The 22,933-nt window shown below is 45.9% G+C and overlaps 1 protein-coding gene across 3 annotated transcripts in view; it reads right to left on the bottom strand.

Moving 5' to 3' along the window:
• The window catches only part of LOC140204813 (CCR4-NOT transcription complex subunit 3-like), a 144,440-nt gene extending 130,879 nt beyond the window's left edge, over positions 1 to 13,561 (bottom strand). For 2 of the 3 annotated variants that reach the window (XM_072271631.1, XM_072271630.1), the window contains exon 1: positions 13,487 to 13,557. The gene's annotated coding sequence lies outside the window, so the exon portion shown is untranslated. Of the gene's footprint in view, positions 1 to 13,486 lie in introns of all 3 variants that reach the window. The other variant, XM_072271627.1, reaches the window with a different exon arrangement.
• Positions 13,562 to 22,933: the final 9,372 nt, after the last annotated feature.

Consider the following 22,933-nt stretch of genomic DNA (forward strand, 5'->3'; position numbering starts at 1 on the left):
AAATTTACAAGAAGCAGACACACGAAAGCAACATGCATCAAGGAAGCCCACCATCACTTTTCTCGCTCCTTCCATCAACAAAAAGGTACAGGAACCTTAGACCCACACCATCAGGTTCAGCGACAATTATTACCCTACACCTATCAGGCTCCTGAACTGGTATGAATAACTTCAGTCACCACAACTCTGAACTGATTCTACAACCTGCAAATTCACTTTCAAGGACTTTTACAACTCGTTCTCTATTTTATGTTTTTATTTGAACAATTGGTCTTTTTTTGCACATTGGTTGGTTGTTGGTCTTTATGTACAGTTTTTCATGAATTCTATCGCATTCTTTATTTTTCTGTAAATGCCTCCAAGAAAATGAATCTCAAGGTGACATATAAGTACTTTGGTAATAAATTTTATTTTGAACATCAGCTCAGGAACGTACACCAATCGTATATCTTAGCACAGTTTGTCTCACCTGTTGTCTTGTGAAGTGAAACAATGAATTACTGACCTTGCAAAAAGAGCATGGTTCATGTGGCAAAATACAGTTCACTCAGCACAGGAGGATAAGGTGGTAAAGAAGTTACACACAAACAAGAGAAAATCTGCAGATGCTGGAAATCTGAGCAACACACACAAAATGCTGGAGGAACTCTGCTGGCCAGGCAGCATCTATGGAAAAAGGTACAGTTGAAATTTCAAGCCAAAACCCTTCGGCAGGAGTTATACAGCATGCTTGCTTCCATTAGGGAGGAGGCTACGTAGCAACCACACCAGGACCACCAGACTCAAAAGTAGTTACTTCCCCCAAGCAGTAAGGCTGATCAACACCTGCACCCAGCAACCAACCATCAACACCCCTGCCCCCACCACCACGTTATCATTTCCTGTCAGAGTCACCTTATGTACAGATACTCGCACTGCATTTTGCTTATTGCCACAATAGGTCTACGGCGGACATGATCTCACTGGCTCTGCATGCGGCCTTGGATCACCTGGACAATATAAATACCTACGTCAGGTTGCTGTTTACTGACTACAGCTCAGCATTTAACACCATCATTCCTACAGTCCTGATCGAAAAGCTACAGAATCTGGGCTTTTGTACCTCCCTCTGCAACTGGATCCTCACCTCCTAACCGGAAGACCACAGTCTGTGCAGATTGGAAATAACATCTTCACCTTGCTGACAATCCACTAGCGCACTCAGGGATGAGCGCTTAGCTCACTGCTCTACTCTCTCTACACCCATGACTGTGTGGCTAGGCACAGCTCAAACGCCATCCATGCTGATACCATTGTTGGCAAAATATCAGATGGAGATGAAAGGGAGTGCAGAAGCAAGATACACCAGCTAGTTGAGTGGTGTCGCAACAACAACCTTGCGAGAGCAAAGAGCTGATTGTGGACTTTAGAAACAGTAAGAAGAAAGAACACACACCAGTCCTCATTGAGGGATCAGAAGTGTAGAGAGTGAGCAATTTCAAGTTCCTGAGTGTTACTATCTCTGAGGACCTAACCTAGTCCTAACATAGCATTGCAGGTATAAAGGAGGCAGGACAGCAGCTCTATTTCACTCGGAGTTTGAGGAGATTCGGTACGTCACTGAAGACATTTGCAAACTTCTACAGATGTACCATGGAGAGCATTCTAACTGGCTGCATCACTCTGTGTGTGTGGGGGGGGGGAGGGGGGAGGACATAGGATCTATGTAAGCTGCAGAGAACTGTAAAATTAGTCAGCTCTATCATGGGTACTAGCCTCCATAGTATCATCAAGGAGTGGTGCCTCAAAAAGGCGACATCTATCATTAAGGACCCCACCACCCAGGACAAACCCTTTTCTCATTGTTACCATCTGTAAGGAGATACAGAAACCTAAAAGTACACACTCAGCAATTCAGGAACAGCTTCTTCCCCTCTGCCATCTGATTTCTGAATGGACACTGAACCCATGAACACTACCTCACTACTTTTTAATTTCTGTTTTTGCACTATTTATTTAACTACTGTATATTTACTGTAATTAACAGATTTTTCTATTATCATCCACATTGTACTGCTGCCGCAAAGTTAATAAATTTCATGACATATGCCAGCGATATGAAACCTGATTCTGATTCCTGCGTCACTTTATGGACATACAATCTATGTATATAAGCTATCTTTATGTATTCAAACTTATTGTGTTTTTATTATTGTGTTCTCTATCTTAGTGTTTTTTTTCTGCTGCATCAGAACAGAGTAAAAATTTTGTTCTCCTATACACTTGTGTACTGGAAATGACACTGAACAATTTTGAATGTGGAATTAGTCAAGTTGATTATAAAGGTTGGGAAATCCCGTTGCAGCTGTATAAAACTTCGGTTAAGCCACACTACAGGAAGGATGTGAACACTCTGGAGGGGGTGCAGAAGGATTCTGCCTGGATTGAAGCAAATTAACTGCAGGGAAAGGTGGGGAAAATTAGACTGTTTTCTCTGGAGCACAGGAGGCTGACAGGCAAACTGACCGCAGTATGTAACATTACAAGAGGCAGATTCACAATCTTTTTGTCAGGATGGAAATGAGTACAAGAGCAGATTTAAGGTGGGAAGAAGAATGTCCAAAGAAGATTTGCGTGGCAAGAATTTCCCACCTCCCCTCCATGGTGGCTATATGGAATGTGTTACCAGGGAGGTAGTAAAAGGAGATACAACAATAACGTTTAAAAGGCATTTAGAAAGCACACGTTTAGGCAGGGAAGAGAAGGATACGATCTGTGTGCATGCAGATTGGAATCATGGTCAACACACATATTGATTTTGTTTATTTAGAGACAGAGTACGGAATATGCCCTTCTGGCCCTTAGAGCCCACCACCCAGCAATCCATCCACTTAACCGTAGCCTAATCACAGGTTAACTTACAATGACCGAGTTACCTTACTAAACAGTACATCTTTGGACTGTGAGAGGAAACCCACGCATTCTATGAGATGTACAAACTCCTTATAGATGACGTCAGGATCGAACTCCGTAACCCTCAGCAGTAACAGCATCGCGCTAACCACTACACTTCCATGACGCATGATGGGATGAAGAACCTTTTCCTCAGCTATACTATAATATATTCTGTAATAATCCAGATTGTGAATAGAAGGTTGGTACCTTCACCACAAAAAATTCTTTACATTTCTGGAGACACAAGAGGCTGCATATTCTGGAAGAGACCCTTCATCTGGACTCATGTTTTGGGTTGAGACCCTTCACTGGCCCCATCATCAGTCTATAAGTGAAGAGTCTCAACCCAGATTAACTGCCCATTTCCCTCCATATTCCTGCCAAGTTCCTCCAACTTCTTTTGCGTTCTTCCCAATATTCCCTCTTAGTTTAAGAATATAGCTTTATGAAACTTTCTGACAGTTTTTACACTATACGTCACATAAGTGCAAAATATGAATGACAGCAAAAGGGCAGAAAACTGGTTACTATGTATCCCCACATTCACATATTTTCTATGGGCTCACTTTCAAGGACTCTTCATCTCATGTTCTCAATATATATTTGTTTATTATTTCTTTTTTGCTTTGCACAGTTTGTTATCATTTCTACACTGGTTGTTCGCCTTGTTGGGTATGGTCTTGCATGGAGTCTATAATGGTTACTGGATTTATTGAGTATTCTCATAAGAAAATGAATCTTGGGGTTGTATATAGTGACATATATGTACTTTGATAATCAATTCACTTTGAACTTCTGTGTGCCCGAAGAGTCCTTTGCAAAAAAAAAACTACAAAAGTAGAGTTTGACAGATCAGGAGAGATGGATGTTTGGGATGCTGTACCCTCCAATAAATCATGTTTGGCCTCTCAGCAAACCCATTGTACAGAGCTGAAGTACATAGCACCTTCCCATAAGTTCCAATTCCAGCTCGAGTGGATGGTCAGGAATTCCCCAAGAATCAATGAAAATATTATATTTTTCCAAGGAGACACAGGGAATGCCCTTGAAGTATCTTCTCTGTCCTGGAGATCTCCTCAATAGAGCGCTTGTTTTGGAGGTCAAGAGTCTATGCAATGCATGTTGGCTCAATGTGGATTGCCAGCCTGGAAGAGAACATTAACACTATCTCACCTATACTTACCAATGACTGGAAGATTTTGCAGAGACATCACTGGTGATCTTTCTCCATACTTTCAGCTCCCCCTGTCTCTGAAGCATAGAAAAGGCAGAGATCACTGCTGCTTGGTAGACTACAAGCTTGGTGCTGAGTTGGTCTTCAAAATATCCTTTTCTTCAGCTGGCCAAAGGCTGTGCTGCTGCAGGGAAGTGGTGGTCAATATTGCCACAGAAGCCTCTCTTTGCTGAAAGGTGGCTCGCAAGAAATGGGAAGCAATCTACAATTTCGAAGGTCTCAATGTGGACCATGATTGTCAGGGGACGATGCTGTGTGGCAGAAGTCGATTTTAGAGAACAGTTGTCTTCCAGATGTTCACAAACCACTCTCTCTATGCTTTGATGAAGGATTCAACAATTTAGGGCAACTTCTCAATGTGCAAGTACAGAAGTTTCTATTTACGATAAATTAACTGAGGAAAGTTAGAGCAATCTTGGTTCTAGAGTGGAGACAATACAGTTTCTCACTCCATCTTTAATGAAGGCGAAGCTTAGGAGAGATGATGGTGCCTAACGGCGACTCTTCTGCTTGCATCTTCAGAAACAGCTTTATTTCCACCTTTAATATCTTTATTTTTCCCTTTCAGGGTTGTTTTGAAGACCCTGACCTGGAGTTACACACAGGCTTCGGTTCTTTGCGGGAATGGGACCCGTTCTCAGGGTTCCACAACTGGCCATTATTCGACATGCCAAGGGTTTGGCCTAAGAGTCTCAATCGTGTTCGGAAGCCTCAGACCTTGGGGCTCTGGAGGTGGGCGGATCAAGGGTCGATGTCACGGCAGGAGACTCGTGTGTCTTCGGGGAGGCCAGAAAATCTTTCACTGTGGGCCGGAAGACTCAAGGTCTTTGCAATCTTTAGACACAGAGCTCGAAAAGAGCAACAAAACAGACTCTTAACATTGTAAACCAGCGGGTTGTTGTTATGTCTCCTGCTTGCTATGAAAATGGGGGACACCTCCCTCTCCCTTGCCAGGGAGAGAGAGAACCTGTGGTTTGTCAAATGTCAGATGAAATGCGAAGCCTTTGGGGTAACTTTTGTCTGTCGCTTTGCTATTGCTTAGCACACACGGGCCTGGTGACTGTACCGATGTGCTTTTTTTTGCTGATGGGGGGGAGGGGGGATCGTTGCTTGCCTCCACTTACGTGCGGGAGGGGGGAGCTGGGGGGACTTTGGGGTTCTCACATTTAACTCCCATTCATTCTTTGGGGCACTTCTCTGTTTTCATGGATGTTTGCGAAGAAAAAGCATTTCAGGATGTTTATTGTATACATTCCTCTGGCATTAAATTCGACCTTTGAACCTTGAAGTTATCTCTGCAATATTGCAGAAAGGAGAATTGAGAAGATAGCAAGTGAAATAATAATCTTTGATTCAGCATATTGACACTGGGACTGAATCTGTGGTAGATCTGTTGATTAGGATCACAGCTTGTACACTCCGGGGCCACATTATTAGGTACAGGAGCCAAACCTGGAGTGGTGTTCTGCTTCTGAAACCCATCCACTTCAAGGCACAATGTGTTGAGTGTTCAGGGATGCTCTTCCACACACCACTGTTGAAACCGTGGTAATTTGAGTTACTATCACCTTCCTGTCAGCTTGAACCAGTCAGCCCACCCTCCTCTGGCTTCTCCCATTAACAAGACATTTTCGCCCACGGAATTACTGCTCACTGGATGTTTTCTGTTTTTCTCACCATTCTCTGTAAACTCTAGAGACTGTTGTGCATGAAAAGTCCAGGAGATCCGCAGACCACCAACAATCATTCCTAATGTTTGGGTTGAAGAACAACTGAACCTCTTGACCAGGACTGCACATTTTTATGCATTGAGTTGCTGTCACATTTTTGGCTGATTAGATGTTTGCATTGACGTACAGGTGCATCCCATAAAGTGGCCACGGAGTGTACATTATTGCACAGCAGGTGCAGAATGGTAACAAACGGCTGAAATGGCCTCATTTCAGAAGAATTCTTCACACTCACCCTGTGCATTGATGTCTGCTGAATGCAGTGTCTGTATTAAAATGACCCAATGGTTATGAGAAATTTGCTTATCCAATAGTAGCACGTGCTGAGATCCAGATTAGCTCACAAAACTGACGTCCAGGAGATAGTATTCCTCTTCCAGCTTGCCACCACCCCCCCCCGACACACCCGCCACCTTGCTTCCTGAATTGGCCTTCTCTTACCTGTCATGTCTTACACAAAGCATGAATGCCATGCAGTGGTGTGGCCAAGCGGTCTAAGGCTCTGGATGAAGGATCTAGTCCCCACGGAGACCTGGGTTCAAATCCCACCACTGCCATCGGGTCCTTCTCTTCCATGAGTATTTATTAAACATGAACTGGAAATCTTTACTGGTGGCAGAGGCTAGCGTAACACTTTATAGTGCCAGTGACCTGGGTTCAATTCCAGCCAGGAGTACGTATGTTCTCCCCATGACTGTGTAGGTTTCCTCCAGCTGCTCCGGTTTCCAAAGACATAGAGATTCGTAGATTAATTGGTCGCATAACTGGCTAGCATGAGGTCATTGGGCTGCAAGGGCCTGTTAATATGCTTCACCTCTGAATCATAGGTCAATGAAATACACTGAAAATTTTCTATTATCAACTATAGAAATTCATCTACTGTATCAACAATCTGAATAACAATGTATAAAGCACAGTGAATGCTTACAGATGAGGCTAAAATAGGTGGAATTGTGGACAATGACAAATGTCATCAAAACCCACAGGGGGATCTCGATCAGCTGAGGAACAGCAAATGGAGCTCAACTCAGATAAATGAAGATGTTGCATTTTGGAAAATCAAATGTAGGTAGGACTTTCACACTGAACAGCAGGGCCCTGGACAGTAGTGTAGAGGAAATTTGGGGAACAAGTATATGGTTCTATGAAGTGCTGTCACAGGTAGACAGGGTGATGAAGAAGGCTTCTGGCATGCAGACCTTCATAAATAGTTATGGTTATGGTGGGAGGAGGGGAAGGAGGATAGCTAGAACGTGATAGGAGAAACCAGGTGTGTTGGAAAGATAAAGGGCTGGAGGAGTCTGATAGAAGAGGAGATAGGAAAAGGGAAGGAGGAGGAGGGTAATAGGGAGGTGAGAAGAGGTAAGAGGCCAGAGTGAGTAAGTAGAAGAGGAGAGGGAGAGGGAAAAATTACTTTTTTATTAGAAGAAGAAATTGATATTTATGCCATCAGGTTGGCGACTACCCAGACAACCAGAATTTCTTTTTATGGATTAACAGAGTACGAAACTAGGATTTAGTCCAGGATCTTTCTGATGAGTATTGGTTGGGCCAAAAGTTTTTGATTTTAACCAATGATAAAGCAGGAAGGAACATCATCCATCTACATCCCTGCAGCCTCTAGCGACCCAGATTTAACTCTGTTTGTAAGTAAAGAAAGTTACGATTAAATCACAGCTCCCATCACTAAGTGTAAAGAACAAGCTTCAGTTTATTAAAGTGGGCTTCCTGATCTCAGAAAGGCATTTGGAAAAGAGGTTTATTCATTTATCTGTGCTGATAAATACCCACACCGTTTAGAATTTACATTTTTTCTTTCAGAGTGCCAATATGGTTTTTATAACTCACACACAGTATACCAACCAATCCCTTTTGTCTATGGAATGGACTGATCAGTCTCCTGATGGTGGCAATAAACTTCAGAGCACAATCACAGACAAAAAAGGGACAAAAAGCAAAAGAGACAAATAATACGTAATCGAAAATGAGGACTACTGAAATAATGCTAATGGAAAGGCTGATCAGTCTCATTTCTGTGGTCACCAACAAACCATCTGCCAGGTTTCCAGAATAACAACTCAGTGCATATGAGTTTTTTTAAATTCAGTCTCAACTTCGAGAACAGTACAGAACTACAACTAGAGGGAAAAGAAAGCCTCAGGAACAGCATGCCACTGGTGAATTTAGCTGAGCAGAAATCACAGTGAATTAAGCAACTGGATACTTCGCAATTCTTTCCCAAAGAAGCCTCCTGCAACAAGTTTTACAAGGTTGGTAGCCTTCAACCTGATGGAATAAGTATTGACTTCTCCTTCCGGTAAAAGATTTTTTTCCTTCCTCTCCCCTCTTCTTCTATTCTCCACTCCGGCCTTTTATCTCTTCTCACCTGTCTATCACCTCCCCCTGGGTCCCCTCCTCCTTCCCTTTCTCCTATGATCCTCTTTCCTCTCCTATCAGATCCCTTCTTCTCCAGACCTTTACCTTTCCCACTCACCTGGCTTCACCTATCACCTTCCAGCTATCCTCCTTCCCCTCCACCCACCTTTTTATTCTGGCGTCTTCCCCCTCTAGATGCTGCCTGACCTGCTGAATTCCACCAGTATTTTGTGTGTGTTATCTTAAGTTTTACAAGTACTTGCCAGGGATTTTTGAAAATGATTTTGTGAGTATGACAAATGATTAAAAGGAAGCTGTAAAATACGTAACAATCCTGTGTGTCTTATTTATGTTCTATGACAAAAGAATAAAAGCCCTATCCCAGAAAACCAGGTATGATTTACGGAGGGCTATTTCAAGGGCAAAGAGACAATTTCAAACGAGGTTGGAGGCAACATCGGATGCACAACAACTCTGGCAGGGTCTGCAAGACATTACTTCCTACAAAGCGAAACCCAATAGCATGAATGACAGCGATGCTTCACTACCAGATGAACTCAGCACCTTCTATGCCCACTTTGAAAGGGAGAACACAACTACTGCTGTGAAGATCCCTGCTGCACCTGATGACCCTGTGATCTCCATCACAGAGGCCGATGTTAGGCTATCTTTAAAGAGAGTGAACCTCGCAAGGCAGAAGGTCCCAATGGAGTATCTGGTAAGGCTCTGAAAACCTGAGTCAACCAGCTAGTGGGAGTATATTCAAGGACATTTTCAACCTCTCACTGCTATGGGTAGAAGTTCCCACTTGCTTCAAAAAGGCAACAATTATACCAGTGCCTATTAAGAATAATGTGGACTGTCTTAATGACTATTGCCTGGTAGCACTCACATCGACAGTGATAAAATGCTCTGAGATGTTGGTCATGACTAGACTGAACTCCTGCCTCAGCAAGGTCCTGGACCCATTGCAATTTGCCTACCATCACAATAGGTCATCAGCAGATGCAATCTCAATGGCTCTCCACACGGCTTTAAACCACTTCTGTCAGGATGCTGTTCATCAACTCTAGCTCAGCATTTAATATCATCATTCCCACAATCCTGACTGAGAAGTTGCAGAACCTGGGCCTCTGTACTTCCCTCTGCAGTTGGATCCTCGACTTCCTAACTGGAAGACCACAATCTGTGCGGATTGGTGATAACATATCCTCCTCACTGACCATCAATGCCAGCGCACTTCAGGGGCGTGTGCCTAGCCCACTGCTCTACTCTCTATTTACACATGACTGTGTGGCTAGGCATAGCTCAAATACCATCGATAAATTTGCTGATGATACAACCATTGTTGGTAGAATCTCAGGTGGTGATGAGAGGGTATACAGGAAGGAGGTATGCTAACTAGTGGAGTGGTGCCGCAGCAACAACCTGGCACTCAACGTCAGTAAGACAAAAGAGCTGATTGTGGACTTCGGGAAGGGTAAGATGAAGGAACACATACCAATCCTCATAGAGGGATCAGAAGTGGAGAGAGTGAGCAGTTTCAAGTTCCTGGGTGTCAAGATCTCTGAGGACCTAACCTGGTCCCAACATATCGATATAGTTATAAAGAAGGCAAGACAGCGTCTATACTTCATTAGGAGTTTGAAGAGATCTGGCATGTCAACAAATACACTCAAAAACTTCTACAGTTGTACCGTGGAGAGCATTCTGACAGGCTGCATCACTGTCTGGTATGGAGGGGCTACTGCACAGGACCAAAAGAAGCTGCAGAGGATTGTAAATCTAGTCAGCTCCATCTTGGGTACTAGCCTTCAAAGTACCCAGCACATCTTTAGGGACCGGTGTCTCAGAAAGGCAGTGTCCATTATTAAGGTCCTCCAGCACCCAGCGCATGTTCTTTTCTCACTGTTACCATCAGGTAGGAGGTACAGAAGCCTGAAGGCACACACTCAGTGATTCAGAAACAGCTTCCTCCCCTCTGCCATCAGATTCCTAAATGGACGTTGAACCTTTAGACACTACCTCACTTTGTTTAATATACAGTACTTTTGTTTTTTGAACTTCTTTTAAAAATCTATTCAATATACGTACACTGTAATTGATTTACTTGTTTATTTATTATCATTTTATTTTATTATTTTTTCTCTCTTCTAGATTATGTATTGCATTGAACTGCTGCTGCTAAGTTAACAAACTTCACGTCACATGCCGGTGATAATAAACCTGAATCTGAAATTACAGGAATAGTGCAAAGCCTGGAAATTGTGCAAGATGCACACTTAACAAGTTGGAAAAAGCATCAACACAGAGCATTCACAGGTACTGAATAGAATCAGACAGTTTCCAATGCCAAAATAGGTCCATTGTCATCAAGTTCATGTCAACTGTCACACAAGTATTCATTTACACTGGTCCCATTTACCAGCACAGTCTTCTACATATTCAAAATTCACGCACTCATCCTGACACCTCTTAAATGTTGTCAGAATACCTTCCTCCTACCAACGTGTTCCAGATCTTAACCATCCCCTGGATGGAAAAAAAACTTTTTCATCAGATCCCCCTAAACACCTTAGCCATTAATTTGAACCTGGACTCCCTGGCTTTAGGTATCTCTGACATGGAAACATCTAAAACTAGACAATCCATCCGTACCTCTCTCCGATCTTTCCTCTGCTCCAAGAAAAACAAAGCAAGTTCACACAGCTTCTCCTCATAGCTGAAACATACCAACCCAGACAACGTATTGGAAAATCTCCACACACTCATCACGTCTTTCCTATGGTGTGCTGAAATGCACACAATACATGAGCTGCGGCCAAACCAGCAACTTATAAACTGTGTTCTCCATGCTCTTATATTCTAATAAGAGCAATGAATCTGCTTCACCACCTTATCTATGTTTCTACCTTCAGGAATGTATGGATTTGTACACCAAGGTCCCTCTTCCCCACAATAATCCCTCGGGCTCCACTATTCATTATTCAAACACCTTTACGATGCATTGCTTCACACTTATCGGGACTAAAATCAACCTGTCAGTGATCTGTCCAATTTACCAGCTGATTTATATCATTCTGCAACCCAAGATTACCTTCATCAGTATCAATACCAATAATTTTTGTGTCGCCTGCAAACTTACTAACCACACCTCCTATATTTACATATGTTGTCAATGTGCATATAAGAACAAAGGTGCCAGCACCGATCCAAATGATATACTACTGCTGGTATACAGCTTGATTTGGTTACCAAAATTAATCAATTTTATTGAACATTTAAAAACAGTGAAATCCCCCGAAATGAACCATATAATGGACACTGAAAATTGCATTTATTTATTGAGATACAGAAGAACAGGCATACTTGGCCCTTCGAGCCACACTGGCCACCAATCCCTCGATTTAACCCTAGCCTAATCACAGAACAACTTACAATGACCAACTAACCTGCCAACCAGTACGTTTCTGGACTACCTTAATAAAAGTAATTGAGGCAGCTTTTGCAAAGGGGAAGGGGACTTCAATATTTCTATCATTCAGTCTATAGGGTTTCTTGTTCCGTGGATGTCTGTGAAGAGTATGAATTTCAGGTTGTATACAGTATACATTCTCTGATACTGAATGAATCTTTGAACGCCCCTGAAGGACAATCGTTCTGAAATCTATTCTGAAGAATACTTTGACAACAGAGTAAGCTGTTCCTAATATGAAGTAGATTGAATGAAACAATAAGGGACTGCTGGCTGAGAGGATCACCACGTCAACAGGTTACTGGACATTAAAGACTCTGCTACATCCTCCGCACTGTGGTTCCTACTGGCCATTTAAATGTGCATTGTTTCTGACTGCGCTCACAAAGAAGTCACCATTAATGTTTTCCACCACAGCTCAAAAATCAAAATGTTGTCACTCTTAGTGACAAGACTCAGCACTCACCTAATTACTCCACCTTTTGTGTGGGCCCAGTCCATTAGATCTGATAGATGAACATTACAAAACCAACATTTGAGGGTAGAAATCTGACAAAACCCCACACAAGACATTATTTCAAAACAAGAGGAAAGTGTTACTGAGCTGCCAACAATAACTTTTGCCCACAAGCCGGGGTGGGGGGGGGGCGGTGTTCGAGTGTGAACTTCCTTACTCGACGATAGCCACAGAAGCAACATTGATCAGCGTACTGAAAAAAGTAGACACTTTGTCTATTGTTGTTACTTGATTCTGCTCTGTGCAGTAGGCCTGTTTGCAAATACGTGTGTGCATTTTACTGAATGTTATTATGCTCATGTTCTCGTTCCAAAGCACACCGAGAGAACAATCGGAATGCAGACTGCTCTTTCTTCCACGTCGCCTATTACCTCTGCTTACAAATTACTCTAGTGTAGTTCGTAACTTACTCGGAATGTTGCGCTGGTCCCAAACAAAGACTTTACTTTGACATGTCTGGGCTCCCAGCTATACCACAGGAGCTGCCCTACTCTAGAAAGTAAACCACTTCACTCTAAGTTCATTGTGATCTCTCCAAATCTAACATCCCTCTCACCAGAGCCACTTCACACGGAAACAATCAGCGTGCGTGCAGTTAAGTGCACAAAGACCCTCAGGATAGAGCCTGTGCACTTCTTACAAACACCCCCGTTCCTCTTCCTTAGTTATGGATAAAATAAATGGTCCCCGAATGCCCTGGCACCCAACACTTAGTCCACAGTAGTAGCTAGAGATGTAGCCCAGAGTATGCTCACATCGCGTTGCAGTCTGAGCCTCCCCTGTACACCGCCGTGTAGACCTGCCGTGTTGCACTGGCAGCACAGAGGTATCGGTGAGCTGGTACCGGGGTACCCTCGCTGCCGTTGCCCATGGTAACGGTGCACCCCCCCCCCCAAATCTGAGGGCACCATTCCCCACGCCAGCACCCAGGTCGAATCGTTGCCTCCATCCTCTGGATCAGGGTCCAGCAGGGATCACAGGCAGTAGCCGGACCTGGAGACCAGGCCTCGGCCTTTCTCTGCTACCGCCCCCCCCCCCCGAATGCAGGAACGGGTCCAGGCCGCACAGCCTCGGCCTCTCCAGTCCCGATGCAGCCCAGCGCAATCTGCGCCGCCCACGCCGCCAGCCCAGCAGCAAAGCGCCCCGGAAGTATCACGGGAAGACACCCGGCGCACCATGCCAGCCGAGGCGTGGATACGCGAGACGGTGGCGGGACTCACCGTACGAGAGAAGCCGGATCCGGGGCCACAGCGGAGACACGGTCACAAAATGGCGGCAGCTCGACAAGGAACGGACGACGGCGCCGTCTGTGGCCGCGCTGGGGACTGCAGTGCGGCTCCACAGCACCACCCGCGGCCACACGGGGAACTGCAGCCAGGCAACACGGGGAACCGTAGAGCGGCTCCGCCCCGCCACCCGCGGCCACACGAGGAACTGCAGCCCGGCAACACGGGGAACCGTAGAGCGGCTCCGCCCCGCCACCCGCGGCCACACGAGGAACTGCAGCCAGGCAACACCGGGAACCGCAGGCCGGCTCCGCTCCACCACCCGCGGCCACACTGGGAACTGCAGCCCGGCCACATGTGCCTTCACTGGGATGAAACTTCGTCGGGTTGGGCTTTTCCACCTTGTAAAGCATCTTCTCCGTGTAAAGTATCTTCCAGGTGCCAGATGCCAGTGGCATGGAATCCAATGAGGAATTTATTTAGTTGAATTTGTGAAATTCATTGCCTTGGCTGTGGTGGCCAAGTCATCGGGTAGACTTAAAGCAGAGTTTGATAGGTACTTAATTAGAAAGGGCATCAAAGTTATGGGGAGAAGGCAGGAGAATGGGGTTGGGAGGGAAAATAAGTCAGCAATTGATTACCACTCAGCCAGCGCTTAACACAATCATGCCCTCAGGTCTGATTGACAAGCGCACTTCAAGGATGCGTACATAGTCAAGGGCTTTTGTGTTTCCATGCCAGGCTGTGATGCAGCCAGTCCACTACACATCTGTACTTTATACTTTATTGTCGCCAAACGATTGATACTAGAACGTACAATCATCACAGCGATACTTGATTCTGCACTTCCTGCTCCCTGGATTACAAATCGATAGTAAATACTAAAAATCAAAATTATAAATCATAAATAGAAAATGGAAAGTAAGGTAGTGCAAAAAAAAAACGAGAGTCAGGTCCGGATATTTGGAGGCTACGGCCCAGATCCGGGTCTATAGAAGTTAGTCAAAGTTTTAGATGTCATGCCGAATCTCTCCAAACTCCTAAGGAAGTAGAGGCGTTGCTGTGCTTTCTTCATAATTACACTGACGTGCTGGGCCCGAGACAGGTCCCTCTGAAATGATTAACACTGAGGAATTTGAAGTTGCTGACCCTCTCCTCCTCTGATGATGACTGGCTCGTGGAGCTCTGGTCTATAATCAGCTCCTTGGTCTTGCTGACATTGAGTGAGAGGTCCCTGATGGTGGGGAGGGTTGTGCCCTTGATCGAACTGGCTGAGACAACAACCGTCTGAAGCCCCTTGCGATCCTGAGCACTGCAGGCTCCATACACGGAGGCTGAGATGCAGCCAGTCTGAATACTCTCCACCGTACATCTGTAAAGGCGGGAGGAGAAGATGTCAGCGTGCACGGCTCTCCAGTGAAATGATATCGTATCTGTTAAATAGAGGACGTGGACAATTCTGATTTGATGGAGACAGACGTGAAAGCACAGAGGAACATCTGGAGAAATTTCTGAAACGCCGGTTCGCTGCTGCTGTTACTGTGCAATCGAGAATCTTCCGGAGGGAAGGCCCCAAAATCCCCGGCTTTGCCTGCTGCTAGCGACCAAGGCTGAGGTCAAAGCATTCGGATAGAGATGGCGCTCGGTACTCGGTGTCGGAGAGCTGATCAGAGCATGAAGTTTTCGGACGACTCAGAGTCAGACTGTGGTCGGGCATGGCAGGGAGAGTTTTCTTCCTTCTCCCGTCTGCGAGAGATGTGGGACTTTCGAGAGACTTTGAACTTTTTTACTGTGCCATGGCCTGTTCTTCATCAAGTTACGGTATTGTTGCACTGTTGTAACTATATGTTATAATTATGTGGTTTTGTTAGTTTTTCAGTCTTGGTCTGTCCTGTGTTTTGTGATATCACACCGGAGGAATGTTGTATCATTTCTTAATGCATGCATTACTAAGTGACAATAAAGAGGACTACGTGTCCTCATAATCTAATCTAATCTAATCTAAAAATTACCAAGTGCCTTTGGTAACATATAAAATTCCCTCAGACTCCTAATGAGGTATAGCCACCGGCACGTCTTCTTCATAATTACATCAATGTGTTGGGCCCAGGAGCTCCCCTGAGATGTTGACACCCAGGAACTTGAAAGTGCCCACCCTGTCCACTTCTGACCCCTTGATGAAAACTGGTGTGTGTCCTCCTGACTTGCCCTTCCTGAAGTCTACAGAGTGCGACGGCCTTGCGACATCACTCGACTAGCCGCCCTATCTCATTCCTGCGCACATCCATGTCGCTGTCTGAGATTCTGCCACCGACAGTGGTGTTGCCAGCGAATTCTTAGGTGGTGCTTGAGCAAGGCCAGCCAGGAGCCAATTGGAATAGCTCTCCGTCTCCGGGTAACAATTCCAGGCGCAACAGATGAGCTGAGGCAGAGTGTCACAGAGGTGAAGGTAGAACAGATTCATGACGCAGAGGAGGGGAGGCTCGAAGCCCACCTCGGGTTTAAGAAGGAGGGTGAGGCTGAGGTTACAGGCTCATTGGGAGCCAGTGGCCGATCAAGGATGTTCTCAGCGGTAGAAAACCTCCAGCTTTCGTGCATGGTACTTACATCTAGATGGCACCGTGCTTGGTTGCAGCAGCCACTCTGGCTCCAATCAATGGTGACATATCTCGTGCTGGTCATCTTTTCTATGATAATTATGGTAATATTTTGTTTTATGTGCTGCGCATGTGCGGGTGCACCCTGGTCCAGAGGAACGTTGTTTTGCTTGGTCGCATTTATGTAGAGTAAACGACAATAAACTTGACCTTGGTCTCTTCCCCATATTGAGTGATCCTCCAGGTAAGCAACATTTAAGATTCATATTTATTTCTCACATGCACATTGAAACATACAGTGAAGAGCATCCTGACTGGCTGCATCACTGCCTGGAATGGGAACTGTACCTCCCTTAATCACAGGACTCTGCAGAGAGTGGTGCAGACAGCCCAGCGCATCTGTAGATGTGAACTTCCCATGATTCAGGACATTTACAGAGACACATACACAGACAGACAGACAGACAGAGATACACACACACACACTTCTTTGTTGATTGTCCATCGAAATCCGATGACGACGTCCACTCCTTTAACGGTGAGATCTTTGATGACTATACAGTCCAAACTTGGACCCACAAGCTCTATTGCAGGTGGGACATGTATATGTGGTAGTGTTGGCAACCATGGCTGCATTTCTCCTGGCTCGCTTCTGTTGTCTTCTGGTTGTTCTTTCCATCTCCAGAATACGAACCCCGTCCCTACACAGCTGTCACCAAGTGATACGGTCAGCAGCAACATCCTCCAGGTCCTTGGGTCTGATCTTGCACTTCCTTAAAGCATTCACACACACACACACACACACACACACTCAGAGGAAGTGTCTGTATAAGGGATCAACAGGGAAACATACAGCATAAGGTGAACTCGCCCGTGAGAGAAGACAAGGACTTAAGGGAGAATGTTTCCACAATTGTTGGTATGACCATTTCTCTCCCATTTTCCCTCTCTGTGCTTCCATTCTATTCTTTCTGCATCTCCACCTGTGTAATTGTCCCACCAACTGTCTGTCTCCCTACCTGGGTCTCTCTCTACCTACATGTGTATCTGCCTGAGCCTACACCTCTCTCTCTACCTGCCTCTCTGGGTCTCTGCAGATTATCGTTGCTGCTACTTTATAGTGTAAACTTCCTGAAATTTCTTTGCCCGTCCCACGTGTAATTCCGTCTGTGTGCTGGTGCAGGCTGTTCCCTCGGGATACACTTTCTAATTCCCCTGTGAAAACATCAGAGGGAAGCAGAGTTCATCAGATGTAACCCCTTCCTGACTCAGGAGACGCCGCCGTGTCATTAGCATGGATGTCCTCACAGTTTTGAGTATTCAATCCAGGCTCACGCGGTACAGTTTGGAGGGAGTGCTGCAGTGTCAGAGGTTCGTTCTTGCTCACCTCGTGCTGAACTGATTCCACAACCTGCAGTCTGGGTGGTGGGGTAGGGGGACAGGTTCCACAGACCCCTCAGTTAATGGTGGGGGTCCATGGCATTAAAAAGGTCAAGAATCCCTCTTGTAGACTCGCTTTCACAGACTCTGCAACTCTTCTCAGTATTATTTATTACTTTTTGTCTATTATTTGCACAATCAGTCCTCTTTTGCACATTGGATGTTTGTCAGTCTTTGTAATTTATAGCTTTTCATAAATTCTATTGTATTTATTTTCCTGTGAATGCCTGCAAGAAAATGAATTTCGGCATAGTATATGGTACCTTGATAATAAGTTTACTTTGAATCTTGATCTTGTGCTTCAGGTGCAGGAGCCTAATCCTAACCATAATGCACTGCAAAGAGCAAAGCAATGGCAGCCATCTGTTGCTGGAACCTTGTGATTGAACTAATTGCACCAGTGGAGGGATCAGCCACTGAGGGCCGTCACCATCCAGGACATTCCCTCTTTTCATCAGGGAGGAGCTACAGGAACCTGAAGACCCACATTTAATTTTTTAGGTTCAATTTATACCCCATGTCATCAGATTTCTGAAAAGTCCATGAATCCATCAAAAGTACCTCAGTATTTTTTCTTTCTCTCTCTCGCTCTCTCTCTCTCTCACTCTCTCTCTCTCTCTCTCTCTCTCTGTCTGTCAGTCTCTCTCTCTCTCTCTCTGTCTCTCTGTCTGTCTCTCTCTCTCTCTCACTGTCTGTCGCTCTCTCTGACTGTCTGTCTGTCTCTCTCTCGCTCTCTCTGTCTCTGTCAGTCTCTGCTCTCTCTCTCTCTCTCTCTCTGTTTCTGTCTCTGTCTGTCTGTCTGTCTCTCTCTCTGACTGCCTCTCTCTGTCTCTCTGTTTCTCTCTTTCTGACTGTCTCTGTCTCTATATATATATATATATATATATATATATATATATATATATATATATATATATTCTTTTTCTAATTTATATTAACTTTTTTATATATTGCACTGTACCGCTGCCGCAAAACAAGAAACCTCACACCATCTGTCTGTGGTAATAAATCTGATTCTGATTCAAATATCACAGAGAGATACAGCACAGAAGCTGGGCCCTTTGGCCCACAAGTCCATTGTCACTACGAACCGCCCACTCACATCAATCCTACGTTAGTCCCATTACGTTAGATTCATCACTACGAACCGCTGACTCACATCAATCCTACGTTAGTCCCGTTACGTTAGATTCATCACTACGAACCGCTGACTCACATCAATCCCACGTTAGTGTTACATTAGATTCATACAGGATAGTAACAGGCCCTTCGGCCTGACTCCTTGCTGAACAAGATGCTCATCTGAGCTAGTCTCATTCTCCACACGTTTCCATTGACTTCTCCCTCCCACCACACCACCCAGATTCCACCACTCACCGACACACTAGCAACATAGCACACTGGCCAATTAGCCCGCCATCCCGCACCATCTCCAGGACGGGGAGGAAACTGGAGCACCCAAGGAAACCCACGCAGTGATCAGAATCAGGTTTAACAACTCGGGCGTATGTTGTGGAATTTATTGTCATGCGGCAGTACAATGCAATACATAATATTAGAGAGAAAAAAACTGTGAATTACATGAAGCACGTATACATTAAATAGTTAAATTAAATAAGAGGTGCAAAAATAAAAAAAATTAGTGAGGTAGTGTCCATGGATTATGTTCCTGAATCGGTGTGTGCCTCCAGGCTTCTGTACCTCATTCTTGGAGGTAGTATTGAGAATAAGGCATCGAGGCCCTCAGTGATGAATACCGCCTTTTTGAGGCATCGCTTCTTGAAGATGTCCTGAATACTACGGATGAGGAGAACTTAAAAACTCCACACAGGCAACTCTGGAGGTCAGGATTGAATCAGGGCCTCTGGAGAATCGGTTGATGTTGTGTGCTTGGATTTTCAGACAAGGTGCCACACATTAGGCTGCTTAACGAGCTACGAGCCCATGATATTCCAGGAAAGATTCTAGCATGGATAAAGCAGTGGCTGATTGGCAGGAGGCAAAGAGTGGGAATATAGGGAGCCTTTTCTGACTGGCTTCCAGCGGCTAGTGGCATTCCACACGGGAATGTGTTGGGACCAATTCTTCTTACATTTTATGTCAATGATCTGGATAATGGAATTGATGGCTTTGTTGCAAAGTTTACCAATGATACTAAGATAGATGGAGGGGCAGGTAGTTTTGAGGAAATAGGGAGGCTACAGAAGGATTTAGGCAGATTATGAGAAGGGGCAAAGAAGTGACAGGCGGAACACAGTGGTGGGAACTGTATGGTCATGCACTTCGATTGAATAAATGAAAGTGTTGACTATTTTCTAAATGGAGAGAAAATACAAAATTCGGAGGCACAAACAGATTTGGGAGTCCTTGTGCAGGATTCCCTAAAGGTTGATTTTCAGGCTGAGTCTGTGGTGTGGAAGGCAAATGTGATGTTAGCATTCATTTCAAAAGGACTAGAATATAAAAGCAAGGATGTATTGTTGAAACTTTATAAAGCACTGGTGAGGCCTCACTTGGAGTATTGTGAGCAATTTTAGGCCCCTTATCTTAAAAAGGATGTGCTGAAACTGGAGAGGGTTCAAAGAAAGTTCACAAAAATGATTCCAGGATTAAATGGCTTGAAGAGCGTTTGATGGCTCTGGGCCTGTACTCACTGGAATTTGGAAGAATGAGGGTGACCTCACTGAAACTTATTGAATGGTGAAAGGCCTTGATAGAGTGGATGTGGAAAGGATGTTTCTTATGGTGGGGGAGTCTAAGATCAGTGGACACAGCCTCAAAATAGAGGGACATCCTTTTAGAACATAGATGACGAGGAATTTCTTCAGCCAGAGAATGGTGGATCTGTGGAATTCTTTGCCACAGGCAGCAGTGGAGGTCAAGTCATTGTGTATATTTAACGTAGGGGTTGATAGATTTTTGATTGGTTAGGGCATGAAGGGATTTGGGGAGAAGGCAGGAGACTGGGGCTGAGAGGAAGAATGGATCAGCCATGATGAAATGGTGGAGCAGACTCAATGGGCCAAATGGCCTAATTCTGCTCCTGTATCTTATGGTCCTACGGCCCCGTGAGGCAGCATCTGTACTGGCTGCATCACCGTGGTGCTCGACATATAGAGGCCACTGTGGCAGCCACCAATGGTGCTCGAGGTCAGCTGCTTTGATCAGGCGGGTTCTGGAACCTTCCGGATTACCGATGGACATCGAATCATGCATTCCGAATGAAACAATCTCACTGGCATGGCTCCCGGCGACTGTGACGGTTTTTGGCTTGCACGCTGTGGAAAAGATCAACAGTAAAACGACGGAGAGAGCATCCTGGGCCTCACCTCACTAATCTCCTGAACAAGAGGTGATCAGCACCGTAAAGATTCTCTGTAAAGAGATTAACAAGGACGTCATCGGAACCTCTGTCACATTTGAACAATGTATGCGATTGATTTAGCAAACGTGCTGAAACCTTAATTAAGCTGTATGAGGTTTTCCTCTGGGATTGGTCCTTCTAATGCAGAGGCCTCGTGGTGTAAACTGCTCCTGTCCACTTCATCCCCTAATCTCCTCCAATTAGGTGGAAAGTCACCTTGAAGGGATGGCCTTACCTCGTGAAATGACTGGAGGCACGGCTGCCAACTTCACACCAGAGCCTGCAACAAACCTGAGTCACTTTCACACCAATTTCACACCTATAACCTGCGTCACATTCACACCTTATGCACAGCAGCCTCATTGCCTTGTTTTCAGGCTTGCTGTCATCAATGAGTCTCTGGAGCTAACCTCGTCCACCTTAAAGTTCAAAGTTCAAAACTGATTTATTATCAAAGCACTTACATGTCCCCATATCCAACCTCGAGATTCATTTTCTTGCGGGCATTTACGGTAGATCAGAAAAGACTGCAGAATCAATGAAAACCTACACAGAGAGACTGACAAACAATCAATGTGTTCAGTGAACAACCTGCTCAGGTGGAGCTTCTCAATACAGCACGGAGCAGGCTGTTAACTCATTGCTTTTCCAAGGACTATGGGAGGGACAGTACCGAGGGAGTGTCACTGTCAGAGGGACAGTACTGAGGGAGTGTCACACTGTCGGAGGGACAGTACCGAGGGAGTGTCACTGTCAGAGGGACAGTACCGAGGGAGTGTCACACTGTCAGAGGGACGGTACCGAGGGAGTGTCTCACTGTCGGGGGGACGGTACCGAGGGAGTGTCACACTGTCGGGGGGACGGTACCGAGGGAGTGTCTCACTGTCGGGGGTACGGTACCGAGGGAGTGTCTCACTGTCGGGGGGACGGTACCGAGGGAGTGTCACACTGTCGGGGGGACGGTACCGAGGGAGTGTCCCACTGTCGGGGGGACGGTACCGAGGGAGTGTCTCACTGTCGGGGGGACGGTACTACGGTACTGAGGGAGTGCAACACAGTCGGAGGGACAGTACCGAGGGAGTGTCTCACTGTCAGAGGGACAGTACTGAGGGAGTGTCACACTGTCGGAGGGACGGTACCGAGGGAGTGTCACACTGTCGGAGGGACGGTACCGAGGGAGTGTCTCACTGTCGGGGGGACGGTACCGAGGGAGTGTCACACTGTCGGGGGGACGGTACCGAGGGAGTGTCCCACTGTCGGGGGGACGGTACCGAGGGAGTGTCTCACTGTCGGGGGGACGGTACTACGGTACTGAGGGAGTGCAACACAGTCGGAGGGACAGTACCGAGGGAGTGTCTCACTGTCAGAGGGACAGTACTGAGGGAGTGTCACACTGTCGGAGGGACGGTACCGAGGGAGTGTCACACTGTCGGGGGGATGGTACCGAGGGAGTGTCTCACTGTCGGGGGGATGGTACCGAGGGAGTGTCACACTGTCGGAGGGACGGTACCGAGGGAGTGTCTCACTGTGGGAGGGACGGTACCGAGGGAATGTCTCACTGTCGGAGGGACGGTACCGAGGGAGTGTCTCACTGTGGGAGGGACGGTACCGAGGGAATGTCACACTGTGGGAGGGACGGTACCGAGGGAGTGTCACACTGTCAGAGGGACGGTACTACGGTACTGAGGGAGTGCAACACAGTCGGAGGGACAGTACCGAGGGAGTGCCTCACTGTCGGAGGGACAGTACTGAGGGAGTGACTCACTGTCGAAGGGACAGTACCAAGGGAGTGTCTCACTTTCAGAGGGACAGTACTGAGTTAGTGTCTCACTGTCAGAGGGACGGTACTGAGTTAGTGTCTCACTGTCAGAGGGACGGTACTGAGTTAGTGTCTCACTGTCAGAGGGACGGTACTGAGGGAGTGCCACACTGTCAGAGGGACGGTACTGAGGGAGTGCCACACTGTCAGAGGGACAGTACTGAGGGAGTGTCTCACTGTCAAGGGGACCACCTTTCAAGTGCTGCTCTAATTCTTTATTG

Source organism: Mobula birostris, chromosome 11, assembly GCF_030028105.1.
Source record: "Mobula birostris isolate sMobBir1 chromosome 11, sMobBir1.hap1, whole genome shotgun sequence".
Lineage (NCBI taxonomy): Eukaryota > Metazoa > Chordata > Chondrichthyes > Myliobatiformes > Myliobatidae > Mobula > Mobula birostris.